The sequence below is a fragment of the Glycine soja genome, chromosome 6 (assembly GCF_004193775.1).
Source record: "Glycine soja cultivar W05 chromosome 6, ASM419377v2, whole genome shotgun sequence".
NCBI lineage: Eukaryota > Viridiplantae > Streptophyta > Magnoliopsida > Fabales > Fabaceae > Glycine > Glycine soja.
Window position 1 is genome coordinate 31894011 of NC_041007.1, and position 21109 is coordinate 31915119.

General features: G+C 35.5%; 1 non-coding gene across 1 annotated transcript; it reads right to left on the bottom strand.

Moving 5' to 3' along the window:
- Positions 1 to 6814: 6814 nt before the first annotated feature.
- LOC114417583 lies at positions 6815 to 6921 on the bottom strand. Its single transcript, XR_003667843.1, has one exon. It is a non-coding gene; the product is annotated as a small nucleolar RNA R71 (small nucleolar RNA).
- Positions 6922 to 21109: the final 14188 nt, after the last annotated feature.

A 21109-nucleotide genomic window follows, 5' to 3' on the forward strand; every position in this document is an offset into this window, starting at 1 on the left:
AAAAACAAATATAAATGAAATATATAAATAATAACAAATAACTAAAACATTATCATGATGGAAATATAAATAATAACATAAAATTAAGTAAACATAAAGGCCATCATATAAATAATAAAAAAATATAATGAATCCAATATAAATAATAAAATGTAATTAATGAAATATTATTTATGTTGTAAATATCATTTTTAAAATTATTTACTAGTCATGAATACAAACCTCTATGAACGGGTAGAATGTTCGTTATGTTGACATTTGAGATAAGTAGGTGAATATAGTTATTATATGCCAAAAAGTGAAAATAGAAAAATAATTTCAATTAAATATTGGTTAGGTCTCTTTTGAAACAGATGTATATTAATTTATTGTGACATTAAAATATTTTGAGGAAAAAAAATACCTGATATATTCATTGTAGTGACATTTGTGTACTACGATGTCAGTACAGGACTAACAACCAATTTCGATAAATGTCTAGTTAAAGATGTCTTTAACCAATTAATTGTTTTAAAACCTAGTCAAATACTACCCAAAAAATCAACTTATAACATTTGTCTAAGTAATGTAGAAATCGATAAATAATTGATAAACAAAACGATATTCAATTGAAGTTATTAAAACAAACTCTTGGTAGTTAATCACCATGTAGCATTGGTGCTCGTGTGCTAAACAAGTATCGCGTTAGTTTTCTTTCTTCCAATGTTGAACCAGTAATGTTATTTTGAAGGCTTCAATGACTTTAATATTGAATGTTTGGATTTCATTTAGTTTGGTTGTTATATTGGATTTTATTTGTAGTTGTTTTGAATATTTTAAGAAAGTTACAGAATAAAGGCACAACAGTGGGGTAGGCCCCAAAATTTTTCATCACGAAAGATAGATTTGAATCTAGTGACGCCTTTAATAAACAGTTAACAAAGTTTGCATAATAGTTTACTACAAAATTGAGTTTAAAACTTAACTAATAACTTTCTTTAGTTCATTGCCTTATTACAATTCATGGTGACTCAATCATAAAAAACGATACATAACCTCCATTACAAATTTTATGCTTATGGAGCAACATGTTAATACTATTAAAAGGAAATCTTAAACCTAACTTTAAGAATTCATGAAATTATTATACGTCCTATTATAGTTTATTTTAAGTACTTTGCAATTGTACCTATATTACTATTGAGATTCATTTCACTTAAGAAAGGGTAATTAATTTTAACTACTTTAGAGGTTTTTTGGTGATACTAGAGAAGTCAAACTTATGTCCTTCAAAATATATTGTATTGTGCATGAAAAGTGTGATAAGGCAATTTCACATGAATTAACTTCTGCATGAGTTGCGTTACACATATAACAGGGTCAAAATATGGTATTAATGTAACAGTATACATCTCATCATATTAACTGGCCGAGTTGAAAACCAATAATTAATTATTAAAAAATTATAATGTTGATAACGATAATTAATTACATAATAAAACCTAAGATTGTGTAACTAAAATATTTGTGTTTCAATTATATCATAAAACATAACTGTAATAAAAAACTTTTAATTTTACATCATCCTTGTACACGATGTCTAGGGTGCGAAAGTAAAGACATTCATTTTTTTTGTATATGTTATAAATTTTTTTGGATAAAAATAAAGTTAGTGCAATGTATATTTTAACATCAAAATCATTTCAATGTATACTTTAATATTAGAATTGAAGTTATTTGTATGGAATTGTTATAATTTTTTGTATGTTGACATGTTGGACACTTTTGTATCATAAATTTATATATACATTACAAACAATGTCTCTAAATTACACGATTAATTATTTTTAATTAGACGTGTGAATAACTTTTGTAAGTTTATCATGTCTTTAAAATGAAATGGTTCCTATTTTTTGTAATTTTTTTTGTATATGTAAATATTTATATGAATGTTAGTAAAATTTACAAAACTACATTGAATATCTAACAACAAAATGTGAGTAAAAAATAAATACTCCAAATTTTACATAGTATCATTTTTTCATCCTCTTTAATGTCTCTATTTATATTCTGTCTTTATATTTTAATCCATCGAACCATATGATAACCATTTGTCGATAAATGTTTTGTAACAATGTTGTTTTTTGACCTACACATCACTTGACAAATATGGACGAAAAACTTCGAGTAATAGAAAATCTTAAATCATTTTCTGAAGGGATACTTTCTTATCAACAATTGTAAGGCGTAAGTCATCGGTTCAAATCCGATAAGGGGCTTTTTACTTTTTTCCACAAATAAAGCAGTCGTATTTCTATTCATTGGAAGAATCGAAATATTGTGGATATTTGGAACAAGTTTCTATTTGTAATAAAAAATCAACTAATCATAGAATTTCATTAGAATATACTAAAGTAAGAAATTAAAAAAAAAATGTGTATATTTTTAAAAAGGAAAAGATAAACAAAAAGTAAGTGGACCTAACCCATTGAATTATACCTATATTTACTATTTTGATATTCAAATTGGATAAAGATGAAATTCTAACAATGATTTTTTAATTTTCTTTTTAATACTTTTTTGGTTTAGAGTCCCTAAGAATATGTCGATATTTCCAATTAAATCTTGTTGTTCCTATAAAAAAAATCGCTGAACCCTTTCTTTACTCATAAGGGCATAGCGAATTTTTTTATAGGACCTTCACAGGAACAAGAACATTTAATTAGAAATATCAACATCAATTACTATTACAATATATCATAAATATATATATTTTAAAATTTTAAATTATGTCATCATTAAAGTAATAATAAGTATTTTTTATGAATTCATAAGTAACAAATATTTACAATATACAATTTGTATTTGAATTAAAAAAAATTTCAACCAAACATTTCTTTACAATCTATTTTTAATTATTTACCCTAAACTTCAATTGAGAATCATTTTCAGTTTATATTAATTTTCAGTGTATAATTAAAAATAATTAACTAGAGGTAAAAGTAATACAAAAGTAACCAGAGTTAACCAATACATTAAGGACATTAAAAATAAAAAAACAAACGATGTGTTTGTACGTCCATTTTTCATTGATGGATGAGGATAAGAAGCTCCCAACCGTCGATCGTTACATGTGAAAGTCGGAACCGTTGATGCTCCATCAATATTTTATGGTATAATACCCTTATATCATGTCCGACAGATTTGGCGAAATCTTTTCCTCCCGTTTCGTCCCCTTGCATTAATTGCCACAAGCATTGAAAACCCTAGGAGCACACGTCCGTAATTAATACTCCACTTGAAGATGGCCGAAACAACATGGCTTCTCAGATTCCAAAACATCAAATGATGAGTTCCAAATGGCGCCTCTACACTTGCGTCTCTGTTGCTTCATTTCAGAATGGGAATGCAGTCACGTCAACTTGACATGTACGCACGCTATTGGAAAACACCATTAATGTTTCATAATCATCACTCTGGCTCAGTCACTCAAACAGCAGCACGTGAAAGACTACGCACGTCACGCATATTACTTTTCACAATGAATTTTTTTTTACGCCTAAAACCTTTATTATGAAATGGAAATACAAAAAAAAACAAGTGACCAACAACCTAAAACACATGATTGGTGAATGAATACACTTTTTTCCTCAGTAGGGTGTACAAAGACGAAAATAGCTGGTGTCCCAATGTCTTACTGATGCAAGTCGCTGATGGCTCATTCCTTCATTTTGTATGGTAGTCGGCTGACCCTATGGTGACCCGTACGTTTAGCTTAGTAAAGGCATTTATTGTGACGCTCAACTGATTAATCGGTTTTTGAAATTTCCCTCTATGTGCATTTTGCCTTTTCAACGTTTCCCCCTTTCCATGTGCATCATGTGCCCAAGTTCAGGTCTCAGGCATTTCATATTGTTCCTCATTACATGTTGTTGTTGGTCACATTGACAACGATTTGAGGACCTCCATACCGGGTCGATGATTACTCTATGTCTCATGTGTTGCTTTATTATGTTTTGTCTATGTCTGATGTGTTGCTTATTTGTTGCCTCCGTCTTCATTTTCTGCAACTTGTTTTGACTACTGATAGTGCTTTGCGTTTTTATCGTAGTTTCTCCGGCCCTGCAATGTATCCTTGCATGTGTGTTTGTCGGTTGCAATACCGTTGCAGTTTTGCAGTATTGTTTACAAATCTGTATTATTCAAAATTAGGATTCACTTAGTTGTTGCTTCCTGTTTTTGTTCTGCACCTTTTCCCTTGCAACCCTTAATCAAACATTAGTTTTGTGTTTATGTTGCAATTATTATTGTCGTTTTCACATTACTTTGTTTGTCGACGCATAATATGTGTTGTTGGATGTTTTTGTGCCTCAGATAATCTTTGACCTTTGGTCTCTTTTAAATACTGTTGCCAAGAAGTAGAACCCACCCTTAACATATGACGACAACTGATGTGCCATCATTTTCTTCTATTTTCTAAACCCTTTTTGCACCATTTTAATTATTGATTGGTCTTAATTGTCAATTAATTAGGCAGTTTTATTATTTGGGCTCATTTAGCTAATTTGATGTTTTTAATCTAATTTTAGGAATTAATGAAACATTGGGCTTAATCCGGATTTTGGTTGTGGACTTGAAAAGGGCAAATAAAGCAGCGCTTACCTTAGTTAATTTCTAATTAGGAAATTTCGCAATTTTATTTTATGTTGTTCAGTGTTTATTTCGTTTTGGGCCAGAGTATTGTAATAGGGCCCAGTGACTTTGAGTGACTCTTTTTAAATAGCTGCCTTGGGATTCGTGCAAGGCATGCTGTTATGCTATTTTCATTATTCAGAGCTTTGGTTTTAGGTTTTCACGTTTTTCTGTTCCCTTGTTACAATATTTTCTGGTGTTGTTTCCTTTTGAGGACGAAGCCCAACTCTCTTTGAGGTTTCGCTTGTAATGTGGTTTCCTGGCAGTTTTCCCTTCACCAGTTATCCCAATTTCGTGAATATTAATCAGTGCACGCTTCGTGTTCAATTAATTGCCTCTAAGCCTAACTTGCGTTCATGCTTAATGGACGAAGGGCTAACTGGTGTATGTGGTGCTTAATCACGTATTGAAAACCCTAAGTTGATTTTCGCTTAGTAAATTGAAATAGGGTTGGATTAAGTGGTTGACTGTTAGGGACGAATTCTCCATAACCCAGGATAAGAGAATGGCTTCTGAATCAGAGGAAACAACCCGTTTTTAATATTAGTAGTTTCGTATTCCAGTTTACTTGTTCTGCTCTTTACTTACCAAACAACCAAACCCCCCCCCAATCGTTACTGTTACTGCAAGTATATTATGAACATTTGGTTTGTCACTGCTCGTTGGGAAACGACCTAGGATCACTTCCTAGTTACTGCATTTTCATGTTTATTTGATTCGGGTACGGCCTCGATCAAATTTGGCGCCGTTGCCGGGGAGCAGTGTCCAAAGGTTCATAATAGCTAGCTAGTGTTGTGTGTTTAATCCTTTCGTGTTTTATGTTTAATTGTTAGTATTGTGTTAGTATGTGTGTTAGTGCTGTTTAGTGTCCTGGTATTTTGTTTAATGTGTGTTCTATTTCAGTTTTCCCATTAAGCGTTTCCCCTGTTTCAGTCTTGGGTGTTTTGCTGAGAAAATTGTGCTTGCGGAAAAACAGAGTAGTAGTAGAAATCAATTAGAGACGGATTTTAGCGACCACCCATGCTGAATTATTTGAGATTTTTTGTTTTAGTATCTAGGGTTGTTATTTTTGGCTGAATTTTTTTGTGGTAACTTCTTTTAATCCATATTTTGTGGGAAAAATAGCTAGAGCCTTCAGTTTGGTCAGATTTGAAAGTTCCAAAAAACTAGCAAATTTTGTGTTTGTCAAACTTCAAACGACCATAACTTTTGCTCCGGTTATCAGAATCGCAATTATTATATATGCATTTGGGGTAGAAAAAATTTCCTACGCTATGGGAGCCCGTCGTAGGCTGGCTGAGGTCTCCATTGTCCAAAAAAAGCGATTCTGTCAAAAGTTTTTTATTTTTCATGTTTTATTCACTTATTTTTCTTAACTTACCATTTTTAGCTTTCATAGTTAGACTTTGAATTTTTGTCTGAAATTTTTTGTGCTATCTTCTCATCATTTTATAAGGTTGCTCACAAAATTTCAAGTCATTTGGATATCATTTGAGGGTAGTTGTAGTTCAAACCTACACCTTTATTTACATGATAAGGCAACTAGTTGTGTGCATGCTGAATGTAGTGTATGACTAGAGGCAATCCATCTGACTTACAACCCTTTGATCCTGAGATAGATAGGACATTTCATAGATTAGTTAGGCATCATTTTATACCTTTTGATCATTCTGAGCATTCCATTACTGGTGAATCTGTGCATTCTGTTATTGGTGATTTTGAACATCCTGATCTTGAGCATTCTGATTTTGCACATTCTGAGAACATGGCACAACCTCCACTCCGTGAGAGAACTCTAAGGGAAATGGCTGCACCTGATTTCACCTACGAAATCTTGTGCATCCAATACCCTGATGAGGATGTCCCATATGTTCTTAAAACTGGGCTGATTCATATGCTTCCAAAGTTTCATGGCCTCGCAGGTGAAGACCCGCACAAACATTTGAAGGAATTTCATATTGTCTGCTCCACCATGAAACCCCCAGATGTCCAGGAGGATCACATATTTCTGAAGGCTTTTCCTCATTCATTAGAGGGAGTGGCAAAGGACTGGCTGTATTACCTTGCTCCAAGGTCCATCACGAGCTGGGATGACCTTAAGAGAGTATTCTTAGAAAAATTTTTCCCTGCTTCCAAGACCACAGCCATCAGGAAGGATATCTCAGGTATTAGACAACTCAGTGGAGAGAGCATGTATGAGTACTGGGAGCGATTTAAAAAACTATGTGCCAGTTGCCCTCACCATCAGATTTCGGAGCAACTTCTTCTCCAATATTTTTATGAAGGACTCAGTAATATGGAGAGAAGTATGATAGATGCTGCCAGTGGTGGAGCCCTTGGAGACATGACTCCTGCTGAAGCCAGAAATTTAATTGAGAAGATGGCTTCCAACTCTCAGCAATTTAGCGCCAGAAATGATGCCATAATCATTAGAGGAGTGCATGAGGTAGCTACAAACTCAGCTGCATCATCTGAGACTAAGAAGCTTGAAGGAAAACTGGATGCATTGGTTAACTTGGTAACCCAGCTGGCCTTGAATCAGAAATCTGTACCTGTTGCCCTCTGCTGACCACCATACAGACCTTTGCTCTTCCATGCAGCAACCTGGAGCAATCGAGCAGCCTGAAGCTTATGCTGCAAATATTTACAATAGACCTCCTCAACCTCAGCAGCAAAATCAACCACAACAGAACAATTATGACCTCTCCAGCAACAGATACAACCCTGGATGGAGGAATCACCCTAACCTTAGATGGTCCAGCCCTCAGCAACAACAACAGCAGCCTGCTCCTTCCTTCCAAAATGCTGCTGGCCCAAGCAGACCATACATTCCTCCACCAATCCAACAACAGCAACAACCCCAGAAACAACCAACAGTTGAGGCCCCTCCACAACCTTCCCTCGAAGAACTTGTGAGGCAAATGACTATGCAGAACATGCAGTTTCTGCAAGAGACCAGAGCCTCTATTCAGAGCTTAATCAATCAGATGGGACAATTGGCTACTCAATTGAATCAACAACAATCCCAGAATTCTAACAAGTTGCCTTCTCAAGCTGTCCAAAATCCCAAAAATGTCAGTGCCATTTCATTGAGGTCGGGAAAGCAGTGTCAAGGACCTCAACCCGTAGCACCTTCCTCATCTGCAAATGAACCTGCCAAACTTCACTCTACTCCAGAAAAAGGTGATGACAAAAATTTACCTAACAATTTCTGTGCAGGTGAATCTTCTTCTACAGGTAATTCTGATTTGCAGAAGCAGCACATTCCCCCTCTTCCATTCCCTCCAAGAGCAGTTTCCAACAAAAAAATGGAAGAAGCAGAGAAAGAGATCTTGGACACGTTTAGAAAAGTAGAGGTAAACATACCTCTATTGGATGCAATAAAGCAAATTCCAAGATATGCCAAATTCTTGAAGGAGCTGTGCACAAATAAGCCGAAGCTTAAAGGAAGTGAACGGATTAGCATGGGCAGAAATGTCTCCGCATTGATTGGTAAATCTGTTCCTCAAATTCCTGAAAAATGCAAAGATCCAGGTACATTCAGCATACCTTGTATTATAGGGAATAGTAAGTTTGACAATGCCATGCTAGATTTAGGAGCTTCTGTTAGTGTTATGCCTCTGTCTATTTTTAATTCTCTATCTCTAGGTCCCTTGCAGTCAACTGATGTGGTAATTCATTTAGCTAATAGAAGTGTTGCCTACCCTGTTGGTTTCATAGAAGATGTCTTAGTTAGAGTTGGTGAACTGATTTTCCCTGTTGATTTTTATATTTTGAATATGGAAGATGGATTCTCTCAAGGATCAGTTCCCATCATTCTAGGCAGACCCTTTATGAAAACTGCTAGAACTAAGATAGATGTTTATGCAGGCACACTATCCATGGAGTTTGGTGATATAACTGTTCATTTTAATATTCTGGATGCTATGAAATACCCATCTGAAGATCTTTCTGTATTTCGTGCTGAAATAATTGACCATGTTGTTGATGAATACATGACTGATCTTTATTCTAATCTGCATGCCTCTCACTCTTCATGCATTGAGTCTGAAATTGTACTTGATCATATGTCTGAATTTGATGCTGAGAGTGAATCTGAGAGTGAATTTGAGAGTGATATTGATTGCATGTCTAGTGGTGGTGTTTTACCTCTCAAGATTGATTTTATGGAGTCAGATAGGACTAACCATGTTTCAGGAAGTACACATACCTCTGACTTTCTTTATGAGGTAAAGGCTGAGAAACCATCTCCTTCTACCACTGTCCAGCCGACCACACCAGAATTGAAGCCTCTGCCATCAAATTTAAAATACGCTTACTTGGATAATAGCAAGAGTTTTCCAGTGATTATATCTGCCTCCCTTGCTGATGAGCAAGAGGAGAAGTTGTTGTCAGTTCTCAAGAAGCATAAGAAGGCTATAGGCTGGACCCTGGCGGACATTCCTGGTATTAGCCCATCCACATGTATGCATCGAATAAATTTAGAGGATGGAGCTAAACCAGTAAGACAGCCACAGAGAAGACTCAACCCGGTGATTCTTGATGTAGTGAAGAAGGAGATAACCAAGCTTTTGCAAGATGGAATCATTTATCCTATCTCCGATAGCCAATGGGTGAGTCCCGTCCAGGTAGTCCCGAAGAAGACTGGCCTCACAGTGATCAGAAATGAGAAGGAGGAGCTGATTCCTACTCGGGTGCAGAATAGTTGGAGAGTCTGCATTGACTATAGGAGGCTGAACCAGGTTACCAAAAAGGACCATTTTCCCCTGCCATTCATTGACCAGATGCTTGAACGCTTGGCAGGTAAATCCCACTACTATTTCCTTGATGGTTTTTCTGGTTATATGCAAATTACTATTGCTCCTGAGGATCAGGAAAAGACCACATTCACCTGCCCCTTCGGCACTTTTGCTTATAGGAGGATGCCTTTCGGCCTGTGCAATGCCCCTGGTACCTTCCAGCGGTGCATGATTAGTATTTTCAGTGATTTTTTAGAAAATTGCATAGAGGTGTTTATGGATGATTTCACTGTATATGGATCCTCTTTTGATGGTTGTTTGAATAGTTTGGAAAAAGTTTTGAATAGATGCATTGAAACTAACCTTGTTCTAAATTTTGAAAAATGTCATTTTATGGTTGAGCAAGGTATAGTTTTAGGCCACATTATTTCCAATAAGGGCATTAAAGTAGATCCTGCAAAAATTTCTGTTATTTCACAATTGCCTTACCCCTCTTGTGTGCGAGAGGTGCGATCTTTTCTTGGTCATGCAGGATTCTACAGGCGCTTTATAAGGGATTTTAGCAAAGTAGCCCTTCCATTGTCCAACTTGTTGCAAAAGGAGGTGGAGTTTAACTTTAATGACAGATGCAAAGAGGCTTTTGATTGCCTCAAAAGAGCGCTGACTACCACCCTCATCATCCAGGCACCCGACTGGACAACCCCTTTTTAGCTTATGTGTGATGCATCAAATTATGCATTGGGGGCTGTCCTTGCTCAGAAAATTGATAAATTGCCCAGGGTGATATACTATGCTTCTAGGACTTTAGATGCTGCCCAAGCGAATTATACTACTACTGAGAAGGAGCTTCTAGCCATAGTTTTTGCTCTTGAAAAATTTCGATCTTATTTGCTTGGTACCCGCATTATTGTTTATACTGACCATGTAGCTTTAAAGTACTTGTTGAAGAAGGATGATTCTAAGCCTAGGTTGATCTGATGGATGCTCTGGCTCCAAGAGTTTGACTTGGAGATCCGAGATAGGAGCGGAGCACAAAATCTAGTTGCTGATCATTTGAGTCGGATCGAACGTGTATCTGATGCAGATTCACCTATTCAGGATGATTTCCCGGATGATCATTTGTATATACTTTATAGTATTTCTGACTCTCTTTCTACTCCCTGGTTTGCTAATATTGTCAATTATTTAGTTGCTTCTGTTTTTCCTCCCTTAGCATCTAAAGCCCAAAAAGATAAAATTAAAAGTGATGCTAAGCATTTTATTTGGGATGACCCCTACTTGTGGAAATTGTGCAGTGATCAGGTCATTAGACGGTGCATTCCAGATCATGAGACTGACTCAGTCCTGCAGTTCTATCATTCTTCCGCACCGGGAGGTCATCTGGGTGTTCAAAGGACAACTCGCAAAGTGCTTGATTGTGGTTTTTATTGGCCCACCATCTTTAAAGATGCGTGGAAGATCTGCAGCACTTGTGAGCAGTGTCAGAGAGCAGGAAATACACTTACATGGCGACAACAAATGCCTCAGCAACCTATGCTATTCTGTGAGGTGTTTGATGTCTGGGGTATAGATTTCATGGGTCCTTTTCCTGTCTCTTTTGGTTATGTTTACATTCTCCTTGCAGTTGACTATGTTTCAAAATGGGTGGAAGCCAAGCCCACTAGAACTAATGATGCTAAAGTTGTCGCAGACTTTGTCAGGTCTAATCTGTTTTGCAGGTTTGGAGTACCTAAAGCAATTGTTAGTGATCAAGGAACCCATTTTTGCAACAGGACAATGCATGCCCTGCTTAAAAAGTACGGGGTGGTACACAGGGTATGCACACCATACCACCCTCAGACCAATGGACAGGCAGAAATTTCTAACCGAGAAATCAAGCGAATTTTAGAGAAGATTGTGCAGCCAAGCAAGAAAGATTGGAGTACCAAGCTTGATGATGCTCTCTGGGCACATCGGACTGCCTACAAAGCACCCATAGGAATGTCTCCTTATCGGGTTGTCTTTGGAAAGGCATGTCATCTTCCAGTGGAAATTGAGTACAAAGCTTACTGGGCAGTGAAGACTTGCAACTTCTCTATGGATCAAGCTGGCGAGGAAAGAAAGTTGCAACTGAGTGAGTTAGATGAAATCCGCCTAGAAGCCTACGAGAATGCCAAGTTCTACAAAGAAAAGACCAAGAAGTTCCATGATAGTATGATAGTTAAAAAAGACTTCGTGGTTGGGCAAAAAGTGTTATTGTATAATTCTAGGCTTGGACTCATGAGTGGTACGTTGAGATCTAAGTTGATTGGTCCTTTTGTTGTTACTAATGTTTTTCCTTATGGTACAGTTGAGATCAAAAGCGACTCCACAAACAAGAGCTTCAAGGTCAACGGACATCGACTTAAGCCATTCCTCACGAACCCTTCTGTTGGACCTTGTGGCCTCAATAATCTTACGAGGGATAGGCTTAAAATACAGAAGAAGCAACAACAATCAATTTAACAATGTTCTTTAAACATGCAAGACACAATTGATTGCAACAAAATAAATAAGATAAGGGAAGAGAAAATGCAAACACAGTTTTATACTGGTTCGGCCACAACCCGTGCCTACGTCCAGTACTCAAGCAACCCACTTGAGATTTCCACTATCTTTGTAAAATCCATTACAAAGTCTGAACCACACAGGGACAACCCATCCCTTGTGTTCAGGAATCCTTTACAACAAGAGACTCACAGTCTCTTAACCAATCTCATTGAATAAGAAGAATGGAAGAAGAATTCTCTCTTCAAGAGAAGAATATTACAAGAAAGATCATGTAGGAATCCTTATAGATTTTGCAAGTGTTTGGCCAAGGATTTCTTTTGAGAGAGCATTTGACAATGAAGTTCTTTTGGAATCTCTCTCATTGTCTTTTGAGAGGATAAGACATTTTTGCCAAGCAAAACTCTCTACCTAAAATTCGTGCCCAAGTCACCTATTTATAGGCCTTTGATGACCATTCACAAATCTAATGAAAAGATGTGACTGTTGGCAGATTTTCTGAAAACTTTCCACTGGTAATCGATTACAATGTTTGTGTAATCGATTACACAGTTATAATTTGAAGGGTTATGACTTTTGAATTTGAATTTCCAAAGTTTCGTTGCTGGTAATCGATTACAGACATATGGTAATCGATTACATGTTGAAAATTCAAATTCAAAACCTTTTTCAACAGCTATTTCTCAACCCTGTCTTCTGGTAATCGATTACACTTCCTGGTAATCGATTACCAGAGCCTTGCATGTCTTGAAAACACATTGTTTTAAGGCAAGGCTTGGTCTTTAGTGAATCTTGAAACAAGGCTTTGTTTGTTGAAGCAATCTTGAATTATTCTTGAAGCAAATGCTTATCATTTGAAGCAGCCTTGTTAGATTCTTCTTTGACATCATCAAAATCATGTATACATACATTCACATTCTCCCCCTTTTTGATGATGACAAACATGTGATTTCTTCTCGACACCATCAAAGTTTGCATGATTTACATCTCCCTCTTTCTCAAGCAAATTCTTCTTGATATCATCAAAATCTTCATGATTTACATTCTCCCCCTTTTTGATGATGACAACCACCTGTAGGTTAGGAGCAACAACAAAGAAAATATCTATTTGCATATAGTTTACTCCCCCTTGGTTTTACAATGATTGCTTATATGAGACAATTGAAGATTTCATATTTTTCATATATAAAAAGTTGTCTCATAAAACAATAGATAATTTTTCTTACTATTTTATCTTTTATCTTTCTCTCCCCCTTTGTCAACATCAAAAACAAATCATGAATAGAAAGGAGAAAGATGTTACCACTTGTTGCAATGTATGAGAATCAAGTGATACCAAAAGGAATTAAAACAATCATTCAATATTAATCAAGCAAAAACAAGTACAATAACACATCAATCAAACACAATCAATCATCAAATATTTCAAATCAAATTAATTAAATTAACAATCAACTAACTATACACAATAATTTCTATTAAAAAAATTCAAATTTCAAATTTCAAATTTTAAATTTTAAATTTCAAATTCCAACTTCCAACTTCAACTTTTAGTAACTTCCCCTTCCAACTTCCAACCTCCATTTTCAACTTTCAACTTCCAATAACTTTCATTTCCAACTTCCAGCTTCCAGTAATTTCCACTTCCAACTTCCAACTTCCATTTTTAACTTTCAACTTCCAATAACTTCTACTTCCAACTTCCAACTTCCAGTAACTTCCACTTCCAACTTCCAACTTCCATTTTTAACTTTCAACTTCCAATAACTTCTACTTCCAACTTCCAAATTTTAATTTCAAATTTCAAATTTTAATTTTCAATTTTCAAATTTAACTTTTCAAATTTCAATTTTCAATTTCAAATTTCAATTTCAAAATTTCCTTTTCTAAATTTGAAATAGTTTTCTTAAAAAATGAAACTAATTCGAAAAGTTTAATAGATTCTTTAAAAACAATCAAAAACTCAATCAGGAACAAACATCAAAGACAATACAATCAAACACACAATCAAAAATACAATCAATCAATCATCAAACACAGTCAATCACAATCATCAAGAACAGTCTAAAACTCAAGTAGAAAACAAGCATCAAAAGTAATCAATCAAAGACAAGTGACCTGTTGGTATCATTTGATATTACTTGTTGGGGTTGTTGATCAAGTGGCCTTTGTTTGCTGTCTCCATAAATCGCATATTCACTTTTCTTGGGGAGAAATGTGGCCCTCATTTGTTGTCTCCATAAATCACATATTCATTTATCTTGGGGAGAAATATGAATAAACTTTGATGCATGCCATGTGTTTGGAAAAATTGCTATCAATGTATTGACTTTGCTCTTCTCCATTTTCATAGTCTTTCATCATGATATCCAGACTTATGATTTTCTTCTCTGAATCACTTGAATAATTTATGACATTATCTTCCCAAGTGATATATCATTTCTTTTCTTTCTTCTCTTTGAAATTCATCTTGTCGGATTTTTCCATTCTTCTTTTAAACACAGGACAATTGAATCTCATGTGCCCAAGTTGATCGCACTCAGCATTTTGGGGCTAAGGAGGAACCTTCTTCTTTCTTTTTTCATCATCATCTTCTTTCTTCTTTAGTTTTCTTTTTTTTTTATGCAGTTGCATTTCTCTCTACCATTGTAGGAATAAATGAATCAAATTCAATGACTTCCCATATCTTTAGATCTATGGCTTCTATAAAGATCTGCATTCGGGTTTTCCAATAATGATAACCCTCACCATTGAACATAAGAGCCTATTGATAGAATTTTCCTCAAAAAATGGAAATTTGGATGAGGCCATATATATTCTTGAAGTTTTTAAACTTTATACAAGAATCCCGCTCTGATACCACTTGTTGGACCTTGTGGCCTCAATAATCTTAAGAGGGATAGGCTTAGAATACAGAAGAAGTAACAACAATCAATTTAACAATGTTCTTTAAACATGCAAGACACAATTGATTGCAACAAAATAAATAAGATAAGGGAAGAGAGAATGCAAACACAGTTTTATACTGGTTCGGCCACAACCCGTGCCTACGTCCAGTACTCAAGCAACCCACTTGAGATTTCCACTATCTTTGTAAAATCCATTACAAAGTTTGAACCACACATGGACAACCCATCCCTTGTGTTCAGGAATCCTTTACAACAAGAGACTCACAGTCTCTTAACCAATCTTATTGAATAAGAAGAATGAAAGAAGAATTCTCTCTTCAAGAGAAGAATATTACAATAAAGATCATGTAGGAATCCTTATAGATTTTGCAAGTGTTTGGCCAAGGATTTCTTTTGAGAGAGCATTTGACAATGAAGTTCTTTTGGAATCTTTCTCATTGTCTTTTGAGAGGATAAGACATTTTTGTCAAGCAAAACTCTCTGCATAAAATTCGTGCCCAAGTCACCTATTTATAGGCCTTTGATGACCATTCACAAATCTAATGAAAAGATGTGACTGTTGGCAGATTTTCTGAAAACTTTCCACTGGTAATCGATTACAATGTTTGTGTAATCGATTACACAGTTATAATTTGAAGGGTTATGACTTTTGAATTTGAATTTCCAAAGTTTCGTTGCTGGTAATCGATTACAGACATATGGTAATCGATTACATGTTGAAAATTCAAATTCAAAACCTTTTTCAACAACTATTTCTCAACCCTGTCTTCTGGTAATCGATTACACTTCCTGGTAATCGATTACCAGAGCCTTGCATGTCTTGAAAACACATTGTTTTAAGGCAAGGCTTGGTCTTTAGTGAATCTTGAAACAAGGCTTTGTTTGTTGAAGCAATCTTGAATTATTCTTGAAGCAAATGCTTATCATTTGAAGCAGCCTTGTTAGATTCTTCTTTGACATCATCAAAATCATGTATACATACATTCACACCTTCTTTAGTGGACGTAGTGGTGGAAGAGACTTCCTTACTCCACCCTACTCTTCCTCCACCATGACTTAGGGAGTTTTTCTTTTCCTATCTCCTTCTTTGCTTTTATTACACTTGTCCGATTCTCTTTGATGATTTAATTGTTTTTAATCTTTTAATTGTGCTACATTGAGGACAATGTGTTGTTTAAGTATGGGGGAGAGTGTTCTTTGGTTTTGCTAGTTTTGTTGGTTTTGTTAAATTGTTAGTTGTGTTAATTTGTTAATGTTGTTAGTTTCGTCGGATTTTTAGTTTAATATTTTGGGTCAATTTTGTGTGCACGTACGACTTTGCATGTTTTTCTTTGAATTATAGGATATGTTCAAGAAATGGGTAATTGTTTTGAAAATAAAAGTTCTTGACATTTTGTGACTTGAAATCCTTGATTCTTCTCTACATGTCATGATAGTTTTGAAAGCTCAATTTGAAAGTGATGAGTTTACCTTTGTGAGAATTTGAGCCGTCCATCATCATAATCATTTGGTGTGTTTTTCCCCATTGATTGCTTGCACAATAGACTTGGCTTGATTCTTGTTGATGCGTCCTAATTCACATGCATATTTGGAAATGATTGAGGCAATTTTGTTCTTATAAGCTTCTAGCCAAATGGACTTACCTTGAATTAATTCCTTTGATAGCCCTTTTGAGCCTTGTTTCCCTTTCCTTGTTTTGAAGCTCACTACAAGCCTTAAGTGAAAAACTATGATATCACCATATCCTTAAGGAATTTTGGAGCTTTGGAATTGTTTTGGGAATAAGTGTGGGGGGTTTTGTTTTATTGGACAACTTGTTTTGTTGGCTATGCTTCATGATGTATTTTGGGCCATACTTGATGTACATTGTATATTGGTTAAATGTTGGACATGCTAAATGAAATGTTGTTTCTCAAAGGCTATAGAGTAAAAAAAATAAATAAATAAATAAAATAAAAAAATCGGAAAAAAGAGAAAAAAAGAAAAAGAAAAGCAATAAAGTTGAGTGAATAAGATCTTAAATGGCACAAGAATGATGAAACTCTTGGTTCTACTCTTCATGTTTAAATTTTATCTTTACTTCTTTTTATTTTCTTATTTTTTATTTATTTTTTTCTTAATATGCACTTATTCCCCATTGCTCCTCTATTCCTTTGGGATTTAGCCACTTATTCCATATTTCTCCATACCTTGTCCTTGGCCCCATTACAACCTTAAAAGACCTTTTGATCCTCATGTGCTTGTGTTTGTGGGTTGATTGTCAATTTTAGAATCTTGCCAAGTCTATGTGGTGTTTGCTTTCATGGGTGCTTTGAGGGTAAATAGTAGCCTAGACACTTGAGAGATAGAGTGTATATCTTGTGAGGCTTTATCACTTTTCATTCTTGAGCTGATTAACTATTTTGCCATGATTGGGTTGCTTGGATGATTTTCATGAATGTCTTGACTTTTTGGATCTCCTTATGTTAGATGTTACCCATTCCTTTCATTCCTTGATGTTCATTGAGAAATATATGAATGTTTTTGTTTGTCTCTCTTTGATATCCTTGGATTTTGTTCTTTGTTTCATTTTGCCCAGGAGTGCAATAGGCTAAGTATGGGGGGTTTTGATGTGCCATCATTTTCTTCTATTTTCTAAACCCTTTTTGCACCATTTTAATTATTGATTGGTCTTAATTGTCAATTAATTAGGCAGTTTTATTATTTGGGCTCATTTAGCTAATTTGATGTTTTTAATCTAATTTCAGGAATTAATGAAACATTGGGCTTAATCCAGATTTTGGTTGTGGACTTGAAGAGGGCAAATAAAGCAGCGCTTACCTTAGTTAATTTCTAATTAGGAAATTTCGCAATTTTATTTTATGTTGTTCAATGTTTATTTCGTTTTGGGCCAGAGTATTGTAATAGGGCCCAGTGACTTTGAGTGACTCTTTTTAAATAGCTGCCTTGGGATTCGTGCAAGGCATGCTGTTATGCTATTTTCATTATTCAGAGCTTTGGTTTTAGGTTTTCACGTTTTTCTGTTCCCTTGTTACAATTTTCGTTCTTAATGCAAATTTATGTTTTCTGCTTCTAATTACAAGTTCATTCTTGCTTCTTCTTCTACTTTCATTTACGTTTCTGTTCATTTACGTTTCTGTTTCATGTTTCATTTGCGTTTTCTGTTTGAATCCATGGAAGGCTAGATTTTCTGGTGTTGTTTCCTTTTGAGGACGAAGCCCAACTCTCTTTGAGGTTTCGCTTGTAATGTGGTTTCCTGGCAGTTTTCCCTTCACCAGTTATCCCAATTTCGTGAATATTAATCAGTGCACGCTTCGTGTTTGATTAATTGCCTCTGAGCCTAACTTGCGTTCATGCTTAATGGACGAAGGGCTAACTGGTGTATGTGGTGCCTAATCACATATTGAAAACCCTAAGTTGATTTTTGCTTAGTAAATTGAAATAGGGTTGGATTAAGTGGTTGACTGTTAGGGACGAATTCTCCATAACCCAGGATAAGAGAATGGCTTCTGAATCAGAGGAAACAACCCGTTTTTAATATTAGTAGTTTCGTATTCCAGTTTACTTGTTCTGCTCTTTACTTACCAAACAACCAAACCCCCCCCCCAATCGTTACTGTTACTGCAAGTATATTATGAACATTTGGTTTGTCACTGCTCGTTGGGAAACGACCTAGGATCACTTCCTAGTTACTGCATTTTCATGTTTATTTGATTCGGGTACGGCCTCGATCAACGACCAATGCCCCAACCGCGTCCACTCCCGTAAGTCCTTCGATCATTTCAAACACATCATTTCGGTCAAACTTCCTAATTACGTGGCATTTTCGATTTCAGTCCCCTCGCAGTTTGTCGCGATGCACACCCGTATACTCCTTTCAGGCAGTATTCCATGTTGATAGGGTAAGTATGTGAAACATTGTCTCAAAACAACAGAGCAAATTTTATCCATCTGACTAAATGATCAAACTTACGATTTTGAAATGAAATGTAACATTGCAGAACTACATTGAGGTCCCCAGATCTTATCATAAGCAATGGGCTCCACATTGCCCTGCTTATGTGAAGATACAATACAATGGAGCGCCGCACATCATTAAGGTTAGGAAAAATGGTCAGCAATAATACCTGGCCGATGGACTGAAACAATTCAGAAGAAACTTCAACATACATGAAGGTGTATTGACCCGACAATTATTTCTGTTTTTTTTTTTTGGATTTTATGCCATCGCTGGATAGCTAATCATGTGGAAGGCCTCCCACAACCACTAGGAATTATGTGTTTACTGTCAATGTAACCGACGATATCATCTCCAAACCTACACTATTGGTCAGACCTTATGCATATCATGAACTTGTCATACTTTGTTATTACAATAGTATGAAATGTGACTTCCTTTGTTGTCCTGTAGTTGTTGCCTACCGAGGCTGTCCATTTTGTTCATGCTTCACACCATTTATGACCGTGCAACATAGCAGTGCCTTTCGTGACATATGGACCATCTCCATGCATAATGGTGAACAACATGTGGATGACCCTTGGAACAGATTGTTAACGGACAATGACTTGATGGGTGGAGACGAGGTCATCTTCTATTACCGGCCTAACGAACATGTGTGGGAGATCATCTTCAGGAAGGAGCCCATATGGGATGAAGATGACGACTCCACTTGAATGTTGCAGTCCACAGTCAATAGTCGAATATCTGCTGCTTATTTTATTTTGTGAACCTTTGAATGATGTTGGTTTAATTTTGTGGCTAGTCATGCTACTGAATTACCTTCGGGTACAAGACAATGTTTGGATGACTTGTTTGCTTTAATTTTGTCGTCATTAACGGAAACATGTCTATGGTTTATGCTTAATTTAAAAATTTATATGGTGATTGCTCATATTGTTGTAATGAGTTGCAGGTTCAAAGGTGCCAACACCGCAACAATGGCCATGTCGTAGTGTATGTAAATATAAAAATGAAGTTGAAGACATATCATTCAAATTCTTGCGATTTAAGCAACAATGGCCATCCATTTAATGAGTAGACTGTCAAAGGTTACCTTTAGTGGACAATCTTTTTATTGAACACAATGTTTTGCTATAAATTTTGAATTTATTATACATACTAAAATTAATATGACATGACATTCCCACGGGTATGACAAATGTCAAATTAATGACTATTAAGTAACACATAAATATTTAAAATTATTCGTCATCGGACGTGTACCAACCATTACTTTATTATTTAATTTTCGACATGTATTGGAATACGAACCGTTTTCAATACCGGTGGCGCATGATGTGCACGGGTTATAAAAAGGAATTTTTGCTTAACACATTGTCTATTTTGCCTGTCACCCTGTGGAAACAAAAAAGACCCAGAAAATTCCCTCCGCGATTCAGAGTGGCTTCCGCTTCATCGTTCTCGTCCTTTGTTGTACGTTTTCATTACCTTTCCATTATCCATGCTTTGCTTTTATGTCTATCTTCATTATTGTTTCATAACTGTTATTTAAATGTCTGACTAACAATATTCATCATCGTCTTCCCATTTTATGACTTTTGCTTTGTGTAGTGTTTCTGTTAGGTGTGTGTTATTTTCTTTTCTACTTTTGACATTCATCTCCTTTGATAACTTTGTTTGTATACATACAGTTACATAATGTTCTTTCATTTTTCTTCCGATATTGTCATTTTCCTTTTGTAAACCTTGCTTTGTGTAGTGGTTCTCATTACTGCGTTATATTCCTCTACTTTGCACATTGATGTCGTTTCATTGTCTGACTTTGTCTTCCGATTTTGTGACATGCGGTATGTAAACCATCGTTTATGTAGTGTTTTCATTAACTGTGTCTTGTCTTCTACTTTCCACATTCATGGCCTTTGAAATTCCTACGATTGTTTTTTTCTTTTAAACTTTCCAGATTGTCTTCCATTCAATGTTATTAGTTGGTTTGTGTTTTCCTTATTTGTATCTGTTTTTACCGCAAAAATTTTCGACTTCTGACAACTTCCCTATTTATGTTAAAATGCTATAACTTTGCTGCCATTCAATACATCGATTATTGTCATATAGGGCCACAAGATTTTGTTGGGATGTACCAAAGTCCACCATTTTGAGGCAACATTGGATGTTCACAAAGTGAGTATTCGCGTACCCTAACATTTTTGTCTTTATGTTGGTTCGAAAATGATAATAACTTGTTTTGTTGCAAAACTACATTCAAGTTCCATTAAACTACCACATCAATTGGTATCCCAAATACC